The sequence below is a fragment of the Scyliorhinus canicula genome, chromosome 5 (genome assembly GCF_902713615.1).
Source record: "Scyliorhinus canicula chromosome 5, sScyCan1.1, whole genome shotgun sequence".
In the NCBI taxonomy this organism is placed as follows: Eukaryota; Metazoa; Chordata; class Chondrichthyes; order Carcharhiniformes; family Scyliorhinidae; genus Scyliorhinus; species Scyliorhinus canicula.
This window is the reverse complement of record NC_052150.1, coordinates 124,541,910-124,567,849: the sequence shown is the minus strand read 5'-3', so window position 1 is coordinate 124,567,849 and position 25,940 is coordinate 124,541,910. Positions and strand designations below refer to the sequence as shown.

The window sequence follows — 25,940 nt, the reverse complement described above, 5'->3', positions numbered from 1 at the left end:
CTCGTTTCTGCTGTGCTTCTTGCTATTGTTGTTGGTCTTGTCGCGCTTCATGTTGCTTTTGTTCTTGCTGTTGTTTGTCCCGTTTCTGCTGTGCTTCTTTTGACTTTTGTTTTTCTTGTTATACTCTATTCGTGTCCGGAGTGGATAATTTGAGTCATTGAGCATTTCGTCTCGAGAGTGGTGCGAATGATCTGATGTTGCATCGGTGCAGGTGACATCAATCATTTGTGGAGAATTGGATTCCTCATCTTTGCTTTTGTTGTGCTCCTCTTCCGGAGTCAAATTCTTCTCGATTTCGTTTGACGTGGTGTCTCTGGATTCTTGGCGCTCCTCTTCTGGAGTCAAAACCTCCATGATTACAATTGACGTGATGTCTGTGGACTTCTGGCGCTCCTCTTCTGGAGTCCAAATCTGCATGATTTCAGTTGACGTGGTGTCTGTGGACTCCTGGCGCTCCTCTTCTGGAGTCCAAATCTGCATGTTTTCTTTCGGCATCGTCGCTCTGGACTGTTGGGTGGCCCGACTCTGTGCTTCTGTACAGACAAGCTGAGAACTGTCAGTCTCGCTGTGATCCTGTACGTCGAGTGCGATCACCTTGTTACTGTTCTCGCTCTGTGCGTCGGTACAGACAAGCTGAGAACTGTCAGTCTCGCTGTGATCCTGTACGTCGAGTGTGATCATCTTGTCACTGTCTTCGCATGCAGTGGGTAGAGGTGCATTGTCTTCTTCTTGTTCATGTGAGCTTGTTAGACTTTCATAGTCTGCTTGTGGTTGCTCAGATACTGCGGGTTGACCTTCATGGTCTTGTGCATGCATGGTGTCAGTGGTGAGATGTACGTTGTCTTCTTCTTGTTCCTGTGAGCTTGGTAGACTGTCATAGTCTGCTTGCGGTTGCTCAGATACTGCGGGTTTACCTGCATGGTCTTGTTCATGCATGGTGTTCGCCAGGGAGTGTTTGCTTGCATCCCTTTTGGAGTCTTTCATTACTCGCACTGTGGAGCCTGTCATCGCTCACTCTGTGGAGTCTTCCTGTGCTCTCTGTGTGGTGTCGTCTTCGTCTTGGGTATTGCTGTCATCCAATGTATCGACGAGCTGCCATGGCCTCATGGTGTTGGATTCATCTACCATGAGTAGAGTCGTGTTGAGCTTTGCAACGGTGTCGCTGATGCTGTGATCAGCATGTCCAAATAACTCCTCCATGTCTGAGTAGTATTCCTTGATACCCATTTCATCTTCGTTGGCTTCTTCTACCACGAGTCGATTCGTGTTGAACTTTGCGACCGTGTCGCTGATGCTGTGAGAAGCATATCCGACTGACTCAGCTGTGTCTGAGTAGTATTCTTCGAAAAACAAACCATCCTGGTTGGATTCTTCTACCACGAGTTGATTCGTGTTGAACTTTGCGACCGTGCCGCTGATGCTGTGAGAAGCATATCCGACTGACTCAGCTGTGTCTGAGTAGTATTCTTCGAAAAACAAATCATCTTTTGTTGTTTCGGAATTCTTTTTGTTCTCTTCACTTTGGGTGGTGCAGACTGCTTTTTTCAGGGTGTTGTGCAAGTTGTCTTTAACTGTTGGTGTAAGTTCAGGCGTTTTTCTGTGTTCTGAGGCAAGAAAATTTGTGTTTACCACTTTAAGTGTCTTATTTTCAATTTTCGGGCATTTCCCTTTTAAGTGGGCGTGGTCGGGATGCTCAGACGTCATGACGTCACGCGCAGGAATGCATTGCGCATGCGCAAATCGGCCTTCCTCCTTCACTGTGCGGTTTTGTTTCCATTGCGCATGCGCGGCGTGCGCATGCGCATTACGATCCGCGACCAAAACTTCTTTTGACTGCGCATGCGCGGCTTGCGCATGCGCATCACGATCGGCACCGCGATATTTTTTAAACTGCGCATGCGCGGCTTCCGGTTCCGGCGCATGCGCAGATACAATTTGTAGTTCTTTGCTTACCGGAGACTGCAAAATGTGCTCCAACGCCATTTTTTGCCGTTTTTCGCGGATTTCAGCAATTTTTCTTTCCCACCAGGACCGGTCTTCCAAAATTCGTAAGTTATCTTCTCTTCCCGATTTGGACAGGGTTTCAGCGTTTTGGCTTTGTGAGAAATTCTTTTTATTTCTTCTTTTTGATCTGTACTTTTCATTCGCGATTTCTTGTTCTTTTCGTGATTTTTTAAGTTTTGCATCACTCAGTCTCTGTGCAGTTTGGACTCTGAGTATGTCTTGCTGTTCAAATTTCTCACAGTACTCTTCAAATTTGTTTAGTAACGTTTGTAAGCTGTTTCTGTCTTCATCTTTTGAGTATTTAAATCCATTATACACTTTCCTATTTACAGGCCCTGCGGTGAGAATTGCTATTTTAGTGTTGTCGGAGGCGTCTGGTATTCCATTTGCTACGAGATGAATATCAAACATTTGTTTAAAGCGTTTCCAGATACCTCTTACATTGCCAGTCAGGTCCAGTTGTTCTGGGTATTCAAGCCACATCCTCGCATTAGCGATGTCTTCCTGAGTGAAATGTCCAGTAGGAGATTTCCATGCCATTTTGAGCTTTCTGTATCTGCCACTGAGTTGTCCTGTAGTAAGCGTCTGAAGCCACTCCTGGGTACCATGTGTTGTTACTCGTGTCTTAATAAAGCTCGTAGTCTCAAATGTGGAGAAGATGCTTTATTGTGAGTTCGTTCTCTCTTCAGAGCTGTTTCCTAAGTTACCTTCAGTGTTCCTAGCTGGCGTGTGTCTTGTATCTGTGTTGCTCCAAGTTCTGCCCTTAGTGAAGTGTGTCCTCACTTCCTGTCCCCGTCTATTTATATGGCTCTCCCGTGCCCCCTCTAGTGTTTGCTCAGTTGTATTGCATCTAGTTAACTTGTGATCACCACACAAACCACCCCCCCCCCCAAAACTCCTTTATCCTACCTCTTTAAACAGTATGATTGGCTCTGATAAAACTGCAACAGCAGCAGTGACCTTGTCCAATTCACAATACCTGTCTTCAGTTTTCCCTCCTCTTTAGCTGTGTATTATACACACAGCTCCTTGTAACTGTGTTTTCTCTGACCCCGTTAACTGCAGGTTCGTTTCTACACATAGATATCTATCTTACTCAGTTCTAAGACCAGTTATAATCCAATATTCCATTAACTATGTATTTATCCTTTTCTATCGCTCCATAGCAACCTAGATCACATGAGCACTTCTGAGAAGTTTAAGAATCCATTGCCAGAATTCACTGTGAACTTAAAGGAACTTTCTTAAAAGAAAATGCATTTCCTCCAAAGCACAAGGGCTGCAACCACTGGGATACCCCTGTGTAGGAGCATCAGGACAGGCAAAAGTATCTGCAGAAAAGCCATTAATAGAATATAGAAGGGTAATTGGTACATTTTTGTTTGTATAATTGGATACATTTTTAGGTAACAATGTCAAGGAAAGATTATTGGTGGTGGTATTTATTGTATGATTTTAGCTAGTGAAGGGATATGCCATAAGTTCATAAGCATGATAATGTGGAATATGGTGCAGTGATGGGAGTGAAGGGATGTTTCCAGAAGAGAATTTGAGCAAGGTTTCTTGGACAGCCCATCCAGAACAAAGTGGCTCTGGCTGCTTCCTCCCTGCCCATTCTTTCCCCATTGATGGTGGCATCCAAATACCTAATGGCAGATAGCCTGTGTTCTCATGATGGTGATTTTGGGGAGGATGAAATGGATTACCACAAACCTGGAGACCAGCATTGGCATGTACTGAGATTTAACCGTGAATAGCTTTAGCATGCCAAAGGTCTCCTTCACAATGTTTTGCATGGCTGCGTGGGTTCGTGGTATGTCCGTTGTCCTCTTATGGTCAGGTGGTGGAAGGAGATCATCACTCAAAGCCCATTCACTTCCACAGCGTTAACATCGGGCCGTAAATCTTAACATTGTGAAGATGCGGGGAAGAGCACATTATAGGAAGGGATTTCCTCAGTCACTTACTTACAGTGTTAGTAAATAGCTTAAATCATACAAAACTAACAAAACAAAACATTTGTTATTATTTCAGCATTCCAACATCAAAGTATTTTGCTTTTGTAAGACTGTAACAATATCTTTTTTCTGTTTTTTTAATACAAATAATGAATTTTCTTATAAAATATTATTCCTATTAATAATATTTTCGGTGTGGTATGTTGTACAATTTCATAATGTTGACCTTTTTTTTGAATATGCTAAAGTAAATTTTGTAATGGAATTTTAGCTAATATGTCCGACAGCAAACCATTCTAGTACAACATTTATACTCCTATAATTTATTGATTTAGGCTACTCCATTAAACATGTCAAATCATTTCTAAAAATGGAACATTATATTCATCTTCTGTTTGTGCCAGTACGCTACAGGACCTGCATGAATGATTTATTTGCAGTTTTTACTCTGTGTGCTGCTTCATTCGGAGGTTTACATTTTTTTTTATATGCCAGTGGATATTCTTTATGGATAACCTCATGAATATTAATGCAGCAGTAAGCCGGATTTTTTAAAAAGAGTGCGTCCCTATTAGTGGATGAAAAGGGAGATTTCTGATCTGTCGATATTTCTGCCAACTGTGCCATAATGGAGCAGAGAAATTCCAAGACTGCAAAATTGGGCCTGGTACAGGAGCTGGCACTATGAAAGTCCAGAAGTGAGGAAATGGCACATGGAGCACTTCTAGCCTCTTGCAGCACAGCTCAGCACACCCCACAATGTGAAGGGCACAAGCAGGAGCCTACCAAGTGTGCGCTGGGAAGGTTTCGCAGAAGGCAGATTGTGAAGTCAATTAGCCGCAGCAGCTACTTTAATGCATGCTCTGGAAACAGGTAGACTGTGCAGGTCTGAGGAATGCCTATACTAATCATGCACAGCTGAACCATGCATTAACTTGCACAAGGGACCTTGCCCCCTTTTCACTTACTTTGGCTGTGGTAATGCTTCTAGAAGTGCGGCTTGGCTTGCTTTTTGAGGTGTTGTGGTGAGGTGCTGGATTTAACAGAGAGTGTGTCTGCGTCTATACCCACTAAAGATTTTCAAGGGGCACCTTTCTTATCTCCACCTCAGACAGAACCAATGTCTCAGGTGCCTGTGATGACCAAGGAGGTAATCACAGATGTGCTGCCTCCTTCAATGGGACCTGTACTCTCGTAGCAAGCAAGGGGAGCTCTTGTCAGGTTGTCAATGTCATTGTTGTTCAAAATCTCTAACCAACCAGACCTTTCTGGAAGACAGTTGGTGGCATTCACAGCCCAGTAAGCTGTCCATTATTACATCCAAGAAGTGGTGTGTAATAACCTTCACGAGACCCACAGGGATGACCGAATAGATCTCCCCGTATGACTTGTGGAATGCGAGCACAGCAGCTGGGGCTCTTGAACTAGGTACATAAAAGCCAGCCAGGATTGGGATTGGCATGATTGGTAGCCCTGGCTGGGACTTGTACTTTTACTTTTGCTTGCCTGAATAAACCTTAGTTATTTAACTTTCTCGGGACTTCTGAAGGTATTATATGGTGCATGCAAGGAGAGGTGAGTTTATCATTTTGTCTTTAAGCTGGGAGAAGTAGGATGAGCAGGCATGTGACGTTATTAGGGTAGGGGGATTCCAGTGGTGCAGGGAACTATTGAGTGCATGTGCTTGGTTCTGCAGGTCCCGACATGCCAATGGAGGAAGGTGCAGGAACTGAAAAGGGTTCTAGTCCATTAATACACAATTAGTTTGATTTGATTTTTGTCTCACATCCCTCACAACCTCACTATTATGAAAGCACATCAATTGGCACAGAAGCCACCTCAGAGGAGGAAAAGGGAGGAGGCAATCGGACCCTTTCATTCACAGAAAGTTGACAGATTCAAGTTTCCTTTGGCTGTCATTCCTTTGTCACCATTGCACCACTATTTGTCACCTTCCTGTGCACCTGCAACATGCCATCACAGCATCCTCGAGGCCAAAATACTGCAATAAAAGCATTTCTATAACATCTTTATCCAATGCCATGACCAATTTGACAGACATTGATGAAACATTCTCCCTTGTGCAATCACTCATTGTCCTGCCCTATCCTAGTACTCCTATGCAGGGCTACACCAGTGATTGCAGCACGGCTGCCTTTCATTGGCTGGGGTGTGGGCAGCTGCAGACGGCCTTGCAGGATGGCCAAGAAACTATTATCACCAGGGGCGTCTGCCTCTCCTCTGCCCTAGAGTCTGCCATCATCACCTTTAGGCTCTGCCCCCGCAGCCCCACTCTCAATCATGCCCACCCAAGATGGCCACCTGCCTCATCCATGTCCAAACTCACCCTTCATAACTGTCACGTCACCCCAAAATGGCCCTCATATAGAGCATTCTCGAGCCGATCCACCGCCCCACTCAACCCACAACAACCCCTCATGCACTGCACAGAGCAGTGTGCAATACAAATAAACACTATGCGACCAACGTTGACAATTCTGATATATTTCTGCCCTTAGCCCAATTGCAACTCGCAGCTCACCCATATCCTTAGATCTGGCATGATGAGAAAGCTGCAAATGACAAATAAGCATCTCTTTCTTTCAACCCAAATCTAGTGACAACTGTCTTCTCATTTATTACAGCTTGGGTAGAAGCCACCTATATCTCAGTGTTACAGTGGAAGCTCAGGCTAAGGTCATGAGATCCATGCCTCTTACCATACAGGCTCAGACTGCTGCACCATGGCTGCAGGTCTCCGTGTTCAACGGTCTCTTCAGACTTTCACTGCAGATCTCCCTCCAGATTACCAGCATTTCTGACATGTGCTCCATGGGACTGCCAGTAGCTCCATCAAACATAAATGTGCTCTCCTCTCTGAGGATAACAGCATTCATGGTCCCATCACTGCCAATGTGCCAATTGCGTTGTTGCCTCTCAACGCAGTCCTCCATGCCAAAGCAAGTCCTCAAGGCCTCATAGCTTCTTGGCGAGTTGCAATTGGGCTAAGGCCAGAAATATATCAGAATTGTCAATGTTGGTCGTATAGTGTTTATTTGTATTGCACTCTGTTGGTCATGCTCTGTGCAGTGCATGAGGGGTTGTTGTGGGCTGAGTGGGGCGGTGAATCGGCTCGAGAATGCTCTATATGAAGGCCATTTTAGGGTGATGTTTCTCGCATTGGGTTGGGTGCGGGGGGGAAGGGCCGAGGAGGTGGTCTGGAGAGAGGCAATGGGGGGAGAGGGGTTGCATGTAGGATGGGTAGAGGGGGTGGATGGTCTGTTTTTGGGTTGGGGCCTTCGGGTGGGAGTCGCCACACTGGCAAGAAATGCTGGTGAATGGACGTGAAGTGGGGGGAGGGCTGCAGTGGTTAGCCAATATAGGAGGAGGGAGGGGAAGGAAGTGGGGGAGGGGGAGAAGTGACATGGCAGTTATGAAAGGTGAGTTTGGACATGGATGGGGCAGGCGGCCATCTTGGGTGGGCCCGATTGAGAGTTGGGATGCGGGGGCGGAGCCTAAAGGTAATGATGGCATATTCTAGGGCGGAGGGGAGGCAGACGACCCTGGTGATAATCGTGACATGAAATGTTTGCGGGCCAAATGAGCAGGTTAAGCGGTTCTGGGTGTTTGTACACTTGAATTTTTTGAGAGCAGAGGTGAGGGTGGTGGTGGAGGGGGGGAGGTGATGGTAGGATTGGGAATATATATGGGAGGTTGGGGGAACCAGGCATGGCCTTAGTGAAAATTTCAAACAGATGTCGGAGAAGGGCTGAGAGGGAGATAGGATGGTGATTTTAGTGCGAAGGGCCTGTTCATGTGCTGTATTTTTCTTGTTCTTCTATGTGCCGAGTGAACTCGACTTCTTCCTGCACCAGGACAAGTCGTGTATAATTTAATGTGGTGCACAGGGTCCACATGACTCGGGCCCAGATTAATGGGTTTTTCCGGAGGCAGCTGATGGGTGTGGGAGCAGGCCGGCGAACCATGCCCATATGTTCTGGAGGTGTGAGGAGTTGGAGAACCTTTGGAAGGTGGTGTGTGGGAACTTATTGAGGGTTGTAGGGGTTGAGATGAAGCCAGACCCTATGGTGGCGATCTTTGGGGTGCCGGAGTTGCTGGAGAGGAAGGGGGCCGTGTCATGGCCTTCGCTTCTCTGATTGCCCGGCAACACATTCTTTTGATCTGGAGGTCGGCTACGCTGCTAGGGGTTGCGACATGGTGGTTGGGAGACTTGTACATGTTTCTTTGGTTGGAGAAAATCAAATATGCCCTCTGGGTCAGAGGAGGGCTTTGAAGTAAGGTTGAGGCCATACGTGTCTATATTTGAGGTGCTGTTTGTCGTGGTGGAGGTGGGGAAGTAAATGAGGAAAAAATGTACAAACTGTATACTCTGTTGGGTGTTACGTTTGTGTTATTATGTTGAATATGTTTGGAATAAAGTATCTTTTTAAAAATAATGTACTTAGTGATCTTGATCACCTCTATAGGGTCACAGCTTGTGGCACAGCTGTCAATCCTCAGGGCCAGACTCCAGGAGTTGATGTCCCTCACCATCTGCCCCATTTCCGTCTGAGCATAGTGCTGCTGGGTCGCCTACCCCATTCCTTTCACTGTGGAAATGTGGTGCCCCTCATTCTGTTGATCCCCATCACTAAATCCTCCAGTACTGTATCCGCAAATCTTGCACCAACTCTCTTCCCTGATGCGCCATTTGTTTACTTTGTACTTTAGGTCAATTGCACTACAGGTAGTCAGCACAAACTTTCTTTTCATGAGTAAAGCTCCGCTTTAAGATATGTAGGCCAGCTGATTAGCCACGTGGGTTACTGTGGTGGTATGATTTGCATAGCTGTCTGCCATTGGTACAGAACACCGGCTTACCATTGGCCCTGGTCGGTCATGTGCCTCTCGACCGATTGGTTGAGACCAATCATGTGATGGCTCTCCGATTGGTCGAGAGGCTGAGTTAACCACGCCTCCATACCGAGGTATAAATAGTCAGAATGCCCGGCAGTCATGCATTTATTGTAGTCGACCGCAGGGCTACGTTCTAGCTTGTTAAAGCCTAACTTTTGTACAGCAACTCGTCTCACGTGCAATTGATGGCCCATCAGTTACTAAGCCTCCGATTGAGCATTCAGCCAGCTAGAAACACGCTCATGCTCAACTGAATCTACAATCATTGAAATGAGGAGGCAGCACAAAGTTCCCATGTTGCATGCCTCAATGGGACAGGGCAAAAATCAGAATACTCCCATGTCCAAAACTGAGAGCTGTTGAATTTTTATCCACATTTCAGTAATCAGACCACTTCCCTTTACCCAGTCTGATTCAGCCTGAAGGGTTGAGATAGAAATGGATCACAGTGCTGTCAAATCTCCTTTTTATATGGCAACAGAAAGTGAAGCATCTTATTTACCTCCTTAAAGAATACTGGGAATCAAATTTAAAAGCAAAGTTTTGTTATTTTCAAAATAACTTGATGATATTATGTGAATTCCTCACCAATAGACCCAGATAACACACTTGGAATTGAGGCTGGATTCATCCGCCCCGCCCATCACACGAATGCTACGGGCAAGAGGTGACAATGGAGAACTCCATTGACCTCAGGGGGGATTCTCCGGTCGCCGGGCGAACACAGCCGGAGAATTCCACCCATAATATTCAATTCTGGTCACCACACTATCAGAAGGATGTGGAGGCTTTGGAGAGGGTACAGAAGAGGATTACCAGGATGTTGCCATGTATGGAGAGTATTAGCTACGAGGAAAGGTTGGATAAACTCGGTTTGGTCTCACTGGCACGACGGAGGTTGATGGGCGACCTGAAAGAAGTCTACAAAATTATGAGAGGCGTGGACAGAGTGGATATTCAAAATCTTTTTCCCTAGGTGGAAGAGTCAATTACTGGGGGAACACAAGTTTAAGGTGCAAGGGGCAAAGTTTAGAGGAGATGTACAAGGCAAGTTTTTTTACACAAAGGGTAGTGGGTACCTGGAATCCACTGCCGGGGGAGGTGGTAGAAGCAGGTACAATAGTGATATTTAAGGGGCATCAGGACAAATGCATGAATAAGATGGGAATCGAGGGATGGAAGGTTTGAGGTTAGACAGGCAGCATGATCGGTGCAGGGTTAGAGGGCCAAAGGACCTGTTCCTGTGCTGTACTTTTCTTTGTTCTTTGTTCTATAACATTCATAGGGCAGCACGGTGGCAGAGTGGTTAGCACAGTTGCTCCACAGCTCGAGGGTCCCAGGCTTGGGTCACTGTCTGTGTGGAGTCTGCACGTTCTCACCGTGGGTGCATGGGTTTCCTCTGGGTGCTCCGGTTTCCTCCCACAGTCCAAATATGTGCCGGTTAGGTGGATTGGCCATTATAAATTGCCCTTAGTGTCCAAAAAGGTTAGGTGGGGTTACTGGGTTACGAGGATAAAGGGGATAGGGGGAAGGCGTGGGGCTTAAGTGGGGTGCTCTTTCCAAGGGCCAGTTCAGATTCGATGGGCTGAATGGCCTCCTCCTGCACTGTAAATTCTATGATCTATGACCTATGACAACCAAAATCTCATTTCAATAGCATATAAACCCATCTAATAATGCTTTTATCAAGTGGATAGTTGATTTCTGACAATTATTCCCAAAGCCAGATCTGAAGAATTGATGACTCCACTGGCTCATCCATTTCAACAATTCCTCCCAATCAGTACTGTCAATCTAAATACCAGAAATTGTACCAGCTCAAGCTCAAATTGAAATAAATGTCAGACATTTTGAAAAGAATATCTTAAACGATTGAACAAGAAAATAAAAATCACCTGACCACTCTCCAAATTGCCTTTGCGTCAAATTAGAAGTCATGGCCAATGATGCCAATCAATTTGCAATAATGCAAAGGATTTGGATAGAATAGATTGTTGGGCAAAGGAATGACTGATGGAATCCAACACATATATGTGTAAATTCATGAGCTTATTAAAGAAGCAGCAATGGCAATTAAAAGTGCACTGATAATGTGCTTGAGGTGCAACATTGGAATTTGTTATGAAGGAAACCAGGCAAGAACAATTAGTTCTAAACCCTTATGGATTTATGCAAATTCTTTAATTTCATTCACCAATTAGATTATACGATGTAGTTAGTGTTCTATCTTGACTGTAAAATGACTCTGCTGAGTTGATTGCAAAGCAGCTAGTGGGTTAAATTCTAGGTTTTGGGATAAAGCAGATTGTAAATTAATAAATATTTTAAAATGCGGGCAAAGGTAATCGCTGATATTAGTTACACATAAGCAGTGGTGGTTTAATTAACTAAGTACTAATGCGCAGAATTATTTTGTTCACAGATTTACAAATTGTTAATATATAAATGTATCAGAAGCATTGAAAATTGAATCACCAAATTAGCAACTTTTATCAAGTTATGTGGAAATGTTTGAAGAAAGGAGGTAATTTATGAGGATCCACAGAGACTTGGTACCTGAGCAGATGGAATGTAAATAGCATTTAATTTTGGAAAACATCATGTAGTACATATGACTAAAATAGCAAATATAATTGCAAAATTAATTATATACTCTTGAGGACAGAGCTAAAAGTCAAAAAATATCTATGCAGATTTTAGGCTGATGAAATGCAAATAGCATTTTATTTTAAAGATTTAGATTTTTTTACAAATTAGTGCTGAAGTACCAAATATGATTACAAGTCCTCCCAAAGTGCAAGAGTTGGCAGGCCATGTTACAGTAGTTAGAAAACTTTTGTTGAGCCACATTTGGAAAATTGCATGCAGTTCTGGTCACCACACTACCAGAAGAATGTGGATGTTTTGGAGAGAGTACAAAGAAGATTTACCAGGATGTTACCTGGTCTAGAGGGTGTTAGCTATGAAGAGAGGTTAAATAAACTCGGATTGTTTTTGTTCAAAAGACAGAGGCTGAGGGGAGACCTGATTGAGGTCTACAAAATTACAAGAGGTATAGACAAGGTGAATAGTCAGACACTTTTTCCCAGGGTGGAAGACTCAATTACAAGAGGGCACATATTCAAGGTGAGAGGGAAAACATTTAGTGGAGATATGTTTGGACAGTTTTTCACGCAGAGAATGCTGGGCGCCTGGAATGCATTGCCAGTGGAGGTGGTGGAGGCAGGCACGATAGCAATGTTTAATAGCAATGCTGGGTGGCATGTGGCACAGTGGTTAGCAATGCTGCCTATGGTGCTGAAGACCCGGGTTCGAATCCCAGCTCTGGGTCACTGTCTGTGTGGGGTTTGCACATTCTCCCCGTGTCTGCGTGGGTTTCATCCCCACAACCCAAAGATGTGCAGGTTAGGTGGATTGGCCATGCTAAATTGCCTATTAATTGGAAACAAAATAATTGGTTATTCTAAACTTAAAAAGAAAGATGCATTTTGATAGACACATGAATGGGTGGGGAATGGAGGGATGCAGATCATTTGGGCAATAAGCAGTAGGTCTAAATAGGAATCTGGAACCACACAGGCTTGGTGGACAGAAGGCTCTGTGCTGTGCTGGAATGTTTTTTTCTTTCAACAACTTGCATTTATATAGTACCTTTGATATGGTAAAAACAGTGCAAGGTGCCTCACAGGCGTATTATCAAACAATGTTTAGCAGAGAGCCACATAATAACATGTTGCAATAGTTGAGCAAAACATTGATTTAAGGAGCATTGTACTCCCTCAAAACTGTGCTTTAGAAATGGGATCTAGTTATGCACACAATTAATGTTTATGAGACATGTTGAACTCCAGTAGCTAGAACACAATCACAGGTTAAAACCAGGTGAGATCAGCAATGGGTTGGCAAAATGTTCTCCCAGGTTACTGCTCAATTGGTTAAGGTAAATATTATCCCCATCTTTCTTTGACCTTTGACTCTCGATGAGCACAAATTGCATCTGGCTGTACACCCCTGAACATCTTTATTCTTTACAGCATTAGCCAGTAAGTTTTTAACTCGTCCTCAAAATGTAAAGTTCTCTAGCAAGACCAGTATTTAAAATCCATCCCTAATTGCCCTTGAGAAAGTGATGGTGAGACTTTTTTGAATCACTGCAGTCTATGTGGTGAAGATACTCGCATGGTGCTGTTAGGAAATATAGACTTCTTAGTATCTGGAGACTTGAGGATTTGGAGGCCATGTTGAAGACTCCCAGGGCCACATGTTCTGATTGTATACTTCTGTGCTGCCAACTTGGATGGGCAGGCACAACATCTGGGACATGGGCTGAAATAACTGATTATTTGACCATGTGTAAACCGTTCAAAATTTTGGCACAAATTCCCAAGAGCTAATGCGGGCTGTGCAGTATTGATTAGGATAATTGTGCCTTTGTCAGGTTAAAATCCAGGGCGGGATTCTCTCAGCCCGGGGCCGGACTGGAGAATCCCCGCGACCGGGCCAAGCCGCCCCAAAGCTGGCACGATCGGCGCCATTGTCACCGGCGTGTTTGGCGCGGCGCCAGTCACGGGCTGCTCTACGTGGCTGGCCCGCCGATTCTCGGCCTGGATGTGCGGAGTGGAAATTCTGAGTCCCGCCTGTGCCGTTCTAACCGGCTGTCAGCTGGCGGGAAGGGTTGGATGGTGGCCTGTCAGTGGGAGGGGGCGCTGACCTCGTGGGAGGTGGGGCCTCCGATACGTTCTGGCCCGCAATCGGGGCCCACCATGAGCCGGCCTCTCTGGCTGGGGGCCTCCTTTCCTGCGTGCCGGCCCCTGTAGTCCTGCACCATGTTGCGTCGGGGCTGGCACGTTGAAGGAGGCCATTGCGCATGCACGGATCCCGCGGTGCCCAGTTTGCGCCGGTGTGAACTGCTCCAGTGCTGTGCTGGCCCCCTGTAGGGGCCAGAATTAGTCCTGGCAGCAGCCCGTTCACGCCCTCGTAAAACACGACGGTGCTTACGACGCTGTGGACACTCTGCCGCAGGCGGAGAGAATCCGTCCCCCAAAGTCTTGGTTGATGCTGGGTGGCCCAACTGGTATTTTTACTTTAATAATTTGTCATAGTAGTTTGATACTGTTGAGTGGCTTGATGGGCATTTCAGTGTCAGCCACATTGCTGAAGGTCTGGAATTATATATCGACCTGGCCGAGTAACATTGGCTAATTGCGTCCCTGAAAGGAATCAATCTAGTAATCACCATTACTGATATAAGCTTTGTGTCCCAGATTTATTGAACTAACTGAATTTAAGTTCCGAGCTGCCATTGTGGGATTTGAACTCGTTTCCCCAGATCATTAGTACAGACTTCTGGATTAAGCACCCAATAAAATATCACTCTGCTCCCAGTGAATTTCATGGGATTTACTTCCCTGCTCCACCTGCTGTCCTGTCCTTCTCAGGAACTGCGTGTAAAACCTTCCTGTATTACAAAAAAAGGCTTATTGTTAGGTCACAGACTGGTGAATTTGACAGCTGTTTGGAATTCTTACGTTGTGGATTTCCCACAGAGGTAGTGAAACTTCAATGAGCACGTGTCCATCTCTAGTTGGTACTTCCATTTGATTGAACTTTTCTTTTTTTTTAATATAATTTTTATTGGAATTTTTTACAGAAAATATAAAACGTAACGACAAACAATGAAATGCAACAAAATAACCCATACTAACTGTAACACCCCCAGACCGTATTGACGCATGTATCCCATCCCCCACCCCCCCAACCCCAATGAACAACAGAAGAACTTAAAAATAATTTAAATTAAATAAACAAACATAGTCATCGTCCGCCCCCCCCCCCCCCCCCCCCCCACACACCTTTTCCCTCCCCCTTCCCCCCCACCCCCCCGGGTTGCTGCTGCTACTGTCCCCATACCCTATCGTTGAGCCAGAAAGTCGAGAAAAGGTTGCCACCACCTAAAGAACCCTTGTACCGACCCTCTCAGGGCGAATTTGATCTTCTCTAGCTTAATGAAACCCGCCATGTCATTGATCCAGGTCTCCACGCTTGGGGGCCTCGCATCCTTCCATTGTAGCAAGATCCTTCGCCGGGCTACTAGAGACGCAAAGGCCAGCACACCGGCCTCTCTCGCCTCCTGCACTCCCGGCTCCACCCCAACCCCAAAAATCCCGAGTCCCCATCCTGGCTTGACCCTGGATCCCACCACCCTCGACCAGTGCCGGGCATGCCCAGAACATATGGGCATGGTTCGCTGGACTCCCCGAGCACCTGACACACCTGTCTTCACCCCCAAAGAACCTATTCATCCTCGTCCCAGTCATGTGGGCCCGGTGCAGCACCTTGAATTGGATGAGGCTAAGCCGCGCACACGAGGTGGAAGAATTAACCCTCTCCAGGGCATCAGCCCATGTCCTGTCTGAACTTTTCTATGTGCTGTTATGCAACTGCCTCGAAAATAATAATTTCCCCAAGAACAAAATGTTGACTGGTCAGTAGGTCACCTTCATGGCAAACCGAGGTCTTGATCCCACACTCCACCCAATGAAGGAAAAAATTAGGTCGAAATAACTGGGATACCAGCTACTGTAAGGATAGCTAAGCCATCAAGTCCTTAATTGCTCTTTGTAACAAACATAACTTCAGCTGGTGAATTGCAAGTTCTAATATAACTTTATATTTTTCTTTGTCCTGTAGTCATGATCCCCAGCTTGACCGCATCAAATCACAGGATCATGAACTCTCATGTATTGCTTCTGCCTTTTCCAATCTTCATATCATTTATACTATGGGCGCGATTCTCCGCTCCCCACGTCGGGTGGGAGAATCGCGGGAGGGCCGGGCGAATCACGACACGCCGCCCTGGCACCCCCCGCGATTCTCCCACCCTCCCGCTCGGAGAATTCTCCAGCCCGGATGGGCCAAGCGGCCTGACGTTCCCGACCTGTTCACGCCGGCGGCAACCACACCTGGTCTCTGCCGGCATGAACATAGTGTGAAAGCTAAGTTTGGGGCCTGTGGGGGGCGGAGAGGGGATTGAGCACCACGGCCGTGCTCGGGAGGGGACTGGCCCGCGATCGGTGCCCACCGATCGTCGGGCCAGCGTCTCCAAGAGACGCACTCTTTCCCCTCCGCTGCCCCGTAAGATCAAGCTGCCACGTCTTGCGGGACAGCAGAGGGGAAGATGGCAACCGCGCATACGTCACTTAGGCGCCGCCATCGTGTCATTCTCGGCATGCTGCTTTGACGCAAGTATCAAGGCCCGGCGGCCGGGTTTCTCACAACGCCGCTGCTAGCCCCCGGGGGGGGGGAGTTTGAATAGGGTGCGAGGAGCGACCTCCGACGCCGTCGTGAAACTCGGCCGAGTTTACGACGGCCTTCCCGATGTCGCGCGGGAGTGGAGAATAGTGCCCATATGGGCCTCAACCATTCATTTTGGCTTCTCAACTTAAAAGAAAGGAAGACCTTCCAAAAAGCACTGATAACAGGAATAAAGCAGGAAAAGGGTTCACTATGTTTTAATAATTAAATCTGTGGCCAGTAATTAGGAATTAGATCATGCAGCTTTTCACTGCTTATCCTGAATGTGGCATATGTAGTGCTTATTGTTTTTCCTAACACTTACAAGGAAGGGTTATTAGGATATTATTTTAAACAATTATCTGTTGAATTTTATTATTAACATCCTTGATGGTGTGACCTGGGAATTACACTAGTGAATATTGCATATTAAAAAGATGTTTTACAATAATGGTCATATTTATCAGCTCTAATGGCAGTCCCTTGATAGGATTCAGTTAATACTATTTTTTTTCACTGTTTTTATTGCTATTGGTGAAGCAGAGCTCCCCGCTGTACAAAATGGAGCTGTCTGCAGACTAGGCCATGCGTTACCCGCTAAGGCCCCTTATACAATGCGAGTCGTGTTGAATAGCCATGTGTTTCACGGCCTTGCGATATTCCAGGAAACACGCAGCTACACACACTTGCTGTGGGACTTTGTTCCCTTTTAGTTGAATCGAGCCCTCCAAAACTTCCCCATTGAATTGCGCCCTTAGTCATTTTTTTGGGCCGTGGTGAGTTTCTCCCTGACCTAGCCCACATTTAGGGTGCGATTTAACTAAATAGGAACAAAGTCCCATAGCGAGCACATTTAGCCGTATGTTTCCTGACGCTGACAGCGTGAAGAAAGACAACGTTATCTAACTGCACTTAGGTTAGATACGGGGCCTCAGAAGGGAACAGGCTACTGAGGTGGCACATAGCCATGTTATCTGCACTGAGGAGCTCCGCTCGCCGGCGGCCCACAATGGGCAAGATTTCAAAGAATGCAAAGTCTCATAAGATCACATTAGCTCTCGTGAGGCATTATGAGCCGGATAGATGCCAGGAGCCGTGGTGTGCTGCTTTTAGGGCACAATGTGGTTGTTCGATCGCGCTCAGACATTTTATCAATCCTGGGAGCTGAACTCATTGGTGAGACCAGGTCCTCCGATATCGGACCGCCATCTTGAAAGGGTGTTCTGATCTTTAAGTGAGCTTGAGGGTCCACCCCACACCAACCCACAGACAATCTCACCCCCCCCCCCCCACATACATGGGCATTAACCACACCACTCCAAATGAGGATGCCCCATTATGGGGTCATTGAGGGCCCCCTTTTCATGCCGAACCACCCTTCTTTTGTGCCCAACCCTTTCAGGACCCCGACTTTTCAACACCCACGACCTTTATGAGGCCCCTTCATACCCACCCTTCACCCTTCATAGACACCTCACCCCTCCTTGCATGGGCATGGCCCCCCTTTGGCTCCAGCCCTTGACAGTGCCCCAGCAAGTATGGAAGTGCCACACAGGCACCTTGGCAGTGCCAGGATGACGGTGCCAACCTGCCACTGCCAAGATACCTGGTTGCTACTCTTCCCTGTGCTTGACCACCCAGGGGTCTCCAATGGGCTGGAAGATCGCTCCAGGTGCTATTATGATTGGCTCATGATTGCGTGGACCAATGCTAAATGGTGTCATGACACGGTCTCTAAGGCATGGGCATTAGTTCCCGGGCCTCAGGAGAATCTGGCAGCGGCATATTGAAATGAGATAATGACTCATTTAAATATGGATCTCTGGATCTCGCACAGAATCCAGGTCATGATGTCTTGCGAGATCTCTTGAGGCCTCTCGTGAGATTTAACGGCCTCGTTGCATCACCGGGTCGGGCGTGATCTTGTGTTTTAACCTTATCATTATTATCCTGGATTACTAAAAATCTGGGCTACTGACTGTACTTTCAAAAAAACATTGGGCAAAATTTACCCCATCCGCTGAAGGTGGTTTGGGTGCGGGTTAAGTGGGAAGATCCCGTAAACCTCCGTGGGATAAGTATTGTAACATGACTCCATCCTCTTCCCACTTTCCCCAAGGTGGCTTTGAAGGTGAGTGCGAAAACCCCCTGCATCTTTTGATAAGTAATTAATTAAGTAGTTGTCAAAGGTTTTGACAGGCTCGACAGGGTAGATGTTTCCTCTGAGGGGTGGTGTTGAGAGTGAAGGGTAATGATTCGAACAAGGCAACTCAGTAGGCCAGTTAGTACTGAGATGTGGAGAAATTTCTAGAGGGTGGGGATACTTTGGAATTCTCGATCCCAGAAGGGTTTGGAGGATAAGTATATTCACAAGAGTGATAGTTTTCCAGATATCAATTATATTTAGAGATATGGGGATAGTGCAGGAAAATGGCATTGAGGTCGAAGCTCAGCCATGATCTAGTGTAGTCCTAGACTCAAAGGGCCGAATCGCCTACTCCTGCTTTTGCTCATGTTTTCCATGTTCCTTTGTCTTTAAGAATCCAATTATGAGGTCCTTTAGCCTTGGATTCTGGATTTCCCAGCCATAGAATGTGTTTCCTGGCTGGTTACCAACTCACCAGGGTTGCCAACATTCGTGCTCAGTTGGAAGAGCTCTTCAATAAAAACAATAGGCTCTGAGAATTGATCCATGCTTTTTGAGCGGCTATTCTTCACGGCATTTCTCTTTTCAGAGTGCTATCACTTCTTGACAGGCAGTGTAGTCTGACTAAACAAATTAACAATGGAAAAATGGGTCAATTGTATCAGGTTATTGAAAGTAGCTGATTGATTGAAGGATTAGACCACAGCTCCCCAGTACAGTATGCATGACTTCAAGTAAGTGTAGTGGAATGCCATTTGCAATGGTTTATGGAGATATCATGTACAGATATTGTCAGTGCAAGCTGATAGGACTTTTAATGATGTGGTAGGTTCCAAAACAGTGGAAAAACTGAGAAAACCAATAAATTAATCAAATTTGGCAGATGACAAACCTTCAGAGAATAATTTTTCTTGCCTAATTTATTTATACTCTTGTTGTTTTAAATTGCAGTACAAAATTAATTTATCTATCATCCTGTCAGCCATCAATGCCAAGTTGACCTTTTACATTTCTAGTGAATAGAAGAACACAAAATCATTATCATTCCAGAGCTCAGTGGTGGAATGGACTGTGCGTACCTTTTTACTCAAAAGTTAGATCCACCTTGTTATGGTGGAGACTGAGTGACTTGAATTTAGTCGTAGCTACATTGAAATCTAACTGGCTTAAGTGTCTCAGAAATCGGGCAAATAACCCTTTCTCATAAGAACATCTGAAATAGGAGCAGGGGAAGACATACGGCCTATTGAGGCGACACCACCATTCAGTGTTATCATGGCTGAACTTAAGCTTCACCTCATTTATCTGCCCGCTCTCCAATCGCTTGATTCCATTAGAGACCAAAAATTTGTCTATCTCAGCCTTAAATGTATGAATGATGGCACATCCATAATGCTCTGGGGTAGAGAATTCCAATGATTCACAAGTCTTTGAGTGAAGAATTTTTTTCTTATCTAACCCTGAATGAACTGCCCCTTATTCTGAATATATGCCCTATTTTTCCACGTTCCACAGTTAGGGATGTCTACTCTGGCAAGCCTCTTCACATAATCTTGAGGCTTCAATGAGGTTACCTCTCGTTCTTTTAAAATCCAGAGAATATAGACTCAATTTACTCAGCTTCTCAACAGAGGAAAACTCTTTCTTCCAAGATAACAATCTCGTGGACATTTGCTGTATTTCCTCCAGTGGAAGCATGGAAACCAGAAGTCATAGAATCTCAACAGTGCAGAAGGAGGCCATTTAGCCCATCGAGTCTGCACCAACCCACTGAAAGAGCACATTATCCAGGCCCACTCTCCTGCCCTATCCCTGTAACCCTATCTAATCTTTGGAAACTAAGGGGCAATTTAACATGGCTAATCCAGCTAACCTGCACATCTTTGGACTGGGGGTGGAAAACGGAGCACCCAGATGAAACCCACACAGAGACGGGGAGAAAGTGCAAACATCACACAGTCACCCAAGGTCAGAATCAACCCTGGGTCCCTGGCATTGTGAGGCAGCAGTGCTAATCACGGTGCCACTGTATATACAACATTCCAGGTACAATCTCACCAAAGATCCATACAATTGTAGCAAGGCTTATTTATTATTCTTCTCCAGTGCCCTTGCAAACAGGACAACATATCTTGTGCTTTCCAAATGCCTCCTGTACCTGCATGTTAACTTCTGTGCTCTTTGAACATCATTTGCAATTGTCAAACCTTTGAAAATATTTTGCTTTTAGCTTCTTAAGGCCAAAGTGAATAAGCTTGTGAGCCCACATTATATTAATCTGTTACCATGTTACCCATTAACCTAACCTGTCTTTATTTCTTTGCAACCTCTTTGTTACCGAGTCACCCTCACAGCTTGCATTCACAACTAAATTTGTATTAGCAGAAAACTTAGATATATTATTCTCTGGGTGGGATTCTCCGTTCCACCAGCTGTGTGTTTCTCCGTGGCACACTATTCGCTGGCAGCGGGAATGTTATGATTGTAGATTGTATATAGCTGATATATTCACTGCTGAATATAATTTTCTGAAACTTGGTATCTCATAGCTTATACTGACAGGCATTTATGACCTTAACCTTAACCTTAACTTTATTTCTCACACACTAATAATAGTTTGTTTGCTTTTGATCCTGTTGCATCAAAGTAAATTTTCAGGCTGAGGCATATAATCTAGGCTGATTTAAGTGCAATATTGAAGGTGTGCCACTTGTCATAGGTGCTGTCTTTTAAAGAGATGTTAAAACAATGCCTTTATATTACATATTCCATTTCACTGTTCAAGAAAAAAGTATCCTAACCAACATTCTACCTCAATAAATCCCACCAAAACAGATTACTTACTTATTCCCCTCATTGCCATTTATGGGATTTTGCTCTGACAATTACATTGGACTTCCCTTGATTTTGCTCTCCTTTGGCTCAATCTCCATTAATGGCATGATGAAAGAGACTTTTCTCGTAGCTCCCCTGATTATGCAGAAACCATGATTTTATTCCTCGATACAGTTCCTCCTCTTCCTTAGGCTCTCTTTTGAAAGGTTTGAAGGGCAGCATGGTAGCACAGTGGTTAGCACTGTTCCTTCACAGCTTCATGGTCCAAGGTTCGATTCCTGGCTTGGGTCACTGTCTGTGAGGAGTTTCCATGTTCTCCCCTGTGGGTTTCCTCCCACAGTCCAAAGATGTGCAGGTTAGGTGGATTCTCCATGCTAAATTGCCAATGTCCAAAAAGGTTAGGTGGGGTTATGGGGATAGGATGGAGGTGTGGACTTAAGTAGGGTGTTCTTTCCAAGGGGCGTTGCATACTCTATGATTTTATGATTCTTACAAATCTAGGAATTTTGCAGATATCCACTTCTATAATTTATCTCACTTATAATTTATCTTTTCTTCTGCCTGGAACTTGATCTTTTTCCTCAGAAAGGTGGTCATTTTCATTTTTCAAAATGTTCGATTGCCACTCTTAGTTTGCTGCTTTCTGAAGCTATGGATGCTTCACATTATCCATAATTCTAAAAATTCTGATAATTCATGGTCACCAGTTTGAATTTTTGGCTTGCTTGTTGCACTGTTAACATTAATAACTACATTGCTCTTGTCTGAAACTCTGTTTGGTGAATCATTTGTTGTTGCTTTTGACAGCTTCAAAGATGGAGTCTGGCATTTATTAAAAAAAAGTTGCCATGGTACAGGATGGGATTCTCTGGTCTCGCAGCCACGTGTTTCTCAGCAGCAGGAGGTGCAGTGCCAATCGCTGGTGATGAGATTCTCTGATCCCGCCACTGTCAGGAATTCCCATTGAACCCCCTGCCCACGCTGTCTGGACCAGAGAATCTCGCTGTCCACGAATGGGCTCCAGCAAGATTGTACTGCTGTCTATCCGGTTTCCTCTTTGGTTCTTTAATATGAATGGTTACTGATAGCTTATTCCTCATGGCTCTGCTCTGTTTCCCCCACTATTACTTTTTAATATCAATCACTTAGCAACCAATGCTAGCCATTCTTGCTGATGATTTCACTGTACAGTTTTTGCTCTAGATTATTCAATCTAATTCCATTTTTTGCTTATTCCCAATACACTATTATTTTAAGTGTATTCCCAATTCGATATTATTAAATTTTAAGCAACTCTCTAATTCTTTTTCACAAGATCTTATGGACTGTTTCCTATTCTTGATCGTTTCAACTCTTCAAATATTCAGGTTTTTCAAGAGTATAATAGCAGCCAGTTAATGGCTCTGCCCAGAGCTTCACTGCAACTGTTGACATTTGGGGGCTTGCTATCTTTCCTGGCATGAGTTGGAATCCTCACATTTCAAAAAATTGGAAACCAACCTCACCAAAGCGTTTAAATTTCTTCCCTCATATCAAACAAATTATTTCAGCTGTTATAAATCTCTCTGAAGTCCAAGTCCATCCTTGAATATTTTCTGCCTAGCCAGGTAGTAGGGCAGGTAGAGAAGGTGCTTAAGAAGTCACATGGGTTACATTCCTTTATTAGCCAAGGCCGAGCAGGGGCATATGCTAGAACTGTGCCAAACACCATTCAGTACACCAGCACTGAAACTCATACACCACATTACTCAGTTGTGTAGCAGGTAGAGTGTTACTTTGGTTTGATGACAGCATCCTGTCAGTGGAAAATACCACTCGTGTTGCTTTGGATAGTAGCAGCGTAAAATGCCTTTATTCACCTGTTGTTCACATTTTTCAGATATATTACTCTTCCATACCCGCCCTTGGGTGGCACGGTGGCACCGTGGTTGGCACTGCTGCCTCACAGCACCAGGGACCCGGGTTCAATTCCAACATCAGGTTGAAAACTGTGTGGTGTTTGCATTTTCTCCATGGGTCTGCGTGGGTTTCCTCCAGGTGCTCTAGTTTTCTCCCACAGTCCAAAGATGTGCAGATTAGTTGGATTGGCCATGCTAATATTGCCCAAAAGGTTAAGTGGGATTACGGGGATAGGGGCGGGGGATTGGACCTAGATAGGGTGCTCTATCGGAGCAAGCGGTGGTGCAGACCCGATGGGCTGAATGGCCTCCTTCTGTACTGTAGGGTTTTAATGAGTCTGTGATTCCAGAGTAATTTAAGGAACAGTAAGAAGTCTTACAACACCAGGTTAAAGTCCAACAGGTTTGTTTCAAACACGAGCTTTCGGAGCACGGCTCCTTCTTCAGGTGAATTCTTCACCTGAAGAAGGAGCCGTGCTCCGAAAGCTCGTGTTTGAAACAAACCTGTTGGACTTTAACCTGGTGTTGTAAGACTTCTTACTGTGCTCACCCCAGTCCAACGCCGGCATCTCCACATCATAATTTAAGGAAGACTAGGCACTATTCAGTTCAGGAAATGGTAGCCTTAAGGCCCATTCATGAGTATGTGTGATACAAAGCGGGCAATGATCGGATCAGGATAGCTTTAATGCGCTTGATTTCAGTGTCCAAGCATGAGAAATGAGATAATGGCTTGTGTTCTATTTATGCAATTCTTGTTATGACTAATCCTATAGAGTATGGAGCTGTGGGAATCCCAATGTGCATATGAAAATGAAATGAAAATCGCTTATTATCACGAGTAGGCTTCAATGAAGTTACTGTGAAAAGCCCCTAGTCGCCACATTCCGGCGCCTGTCCGGGGAGGCTGGTACGGGAATTGAACCGTGCTGCTGGCCTGGTTGGTCTGCTTTATAAGCCAGCGATTTAGCCTTGTGAGCTAAACCAGCCCCTTGAGCAGAGAAAGTGGGCTTGCAGTAAATTGTAGTACAGAACCCATTGGTGTATTTCTCAACTAGTATTGTGAGATGTGTTAACTGCTCGTGGTACCTTGGATTTTTCCTTTAGTGTACGTCAAGTAATATTTGTTTAGTTTGGCAGATTTATGAGCTATTAAGAGGATTACAGTTTTTTAAATGGATAAACCTTCTGATTCCTGCCTCCAAGCGGAAAGTCCAGCCCAAAACTATTTTTATGAAATGGGTAATGCAGAAAACATGAGTATTCAGATCATAAAATTTTTATTTTGTGCAGTAAATCTCAAAAACTCCAGGAAGTGGGCAGATAACATAGCCATTTGATCTCACTGATTCCACTGTCCACATGCTCCCAGAGCATTCAATTTTAATCTGTTGTACAAGTGCCTGTGACAGTCACCAGGAGACACGGGTTCTTAGTTTAAATGTCAAGTCCCAGTTGGCATCATCTGGGCTGTTTAACTGCAGACCTCATCTGGAAACATTGGGAAAAGTGGATGTGAGGTCAGAGGATGGGCGAGAGCCTCAGCAGTCAATGGGCTGAGCTAGATATTGAAGCCAGTGCTGGAACGCTAGTGCAAATAAGCGGTCTATGTGATGGAAAAGATGTGGATCCCGTTGCAGAAATGTAGCACACCATGGTCAGTAACACCTTGCCTTCTGTTGACCAAGTCAGTGCAATTGCTCTTGCAATTCCACTTTACCTTTTTCACTACTCTGCTAATAGTAATCAGACCATCCACAGCAATAGCATTTCTCTGTGTCCCCAAACTGTTGGGTGGAATTCTCCCATTTTGAGACTAATTGCATAGCGGGTGCAGGAACGTGGAGTGTTTTCCTCTGTCGTGGCCGGTGGGAAAACATGCCAAATCTTCCAGCCCTTGCCTCATTAATTTTGCCCCTGGTTGTCTCATGCCATATTCAACGGCAGGGCAGATCTGGTTGGTGCTTATGCCGCCATTTTGTCCGGACACCATATTGAAAAGGAGCCCATCGTTACTGATCCACTGTTGAAGAAGGAAGGAAGATAAATCTCCAGGAACATTCTGAGGCTAGAAGCTGTATCTCCTCCAGGACACCTAATCTGGAAAGTTCACCTGCAGATACTCCCCCTCCACCCACTGCCGTAGTGTTCCAGGGTCCAGGGTGGTGGGCAGGCTCCAACTTAGACTCTGGAGGCATCCCTAATCATTATTCAGATGAGTCCTGACATCTGCATGCCACATTGTTCTGAATGTGTTTCATGCCAGCGTGTTTTCCCACGGGCATCAGGCAGAATCTGGTGTGGGAATTGGGCCTTCATCTGAATCCCATTAACTGGATGAAAATGTGGTTCACACAGACCTCTGGACCATTTTACAACCACCATGGTTGGCACCAGCAGACAATCCTGCTGTAAATTCACGCCAGCGTGAGACTTATTTCTGGGTCTCATGCCATGTTCTCCCATTATGCCTGCCCACTGAACCTGCCAGCAGGGGCTTGGGAGAATTCTACCCATTATCTTTATCCTTGACCCTCTCAGCATTTTTATCTCAAATCTGACCATTGGTGGGATCCTCCTCCTGCCTGGGGGTGAGTTTCAATATGCATTGTCAAGTTTAATCTCTTCACCAGCTCTGCCAACCTTCCCAATGGGTGGTGACGAGAGAGGGGTTAGGGGTCCTAATGGAGAGGCTGGGTTGTGGAATCGTGAGGTGAGGGAGAATGCACAGTGAAGAGACCTGGGGTGGGATAAACACCTGGTGTGAAAAGGGGGCCCTTGAGGGAAGCACCCAGCCTTTCCTGATTGAGGCCCGTGCAGAGTGAGCTGCTGAACTACCTGCCTGAACTCCTTCCACCAGCCTAGTAAAGTGGCCCTTGGGTGGCTAAT

At 45.4% G+C, this 25,940-nt stretch overlaps 1 protein-coding gene across 1 annotated transcript in view; it reads left to right on the top strand.

Annotated features, from left to right (window-relative positions):
• Positions 1-25,940, top strand: part of gabbr2 (gamma-aminobutyric acid (GABA) B receptor, 2) — a 1,146,382-nt gene that overhangs the window by 372,366 nt on the left and 748,076 nt on the right. The window lies entirely within an intron of this gene.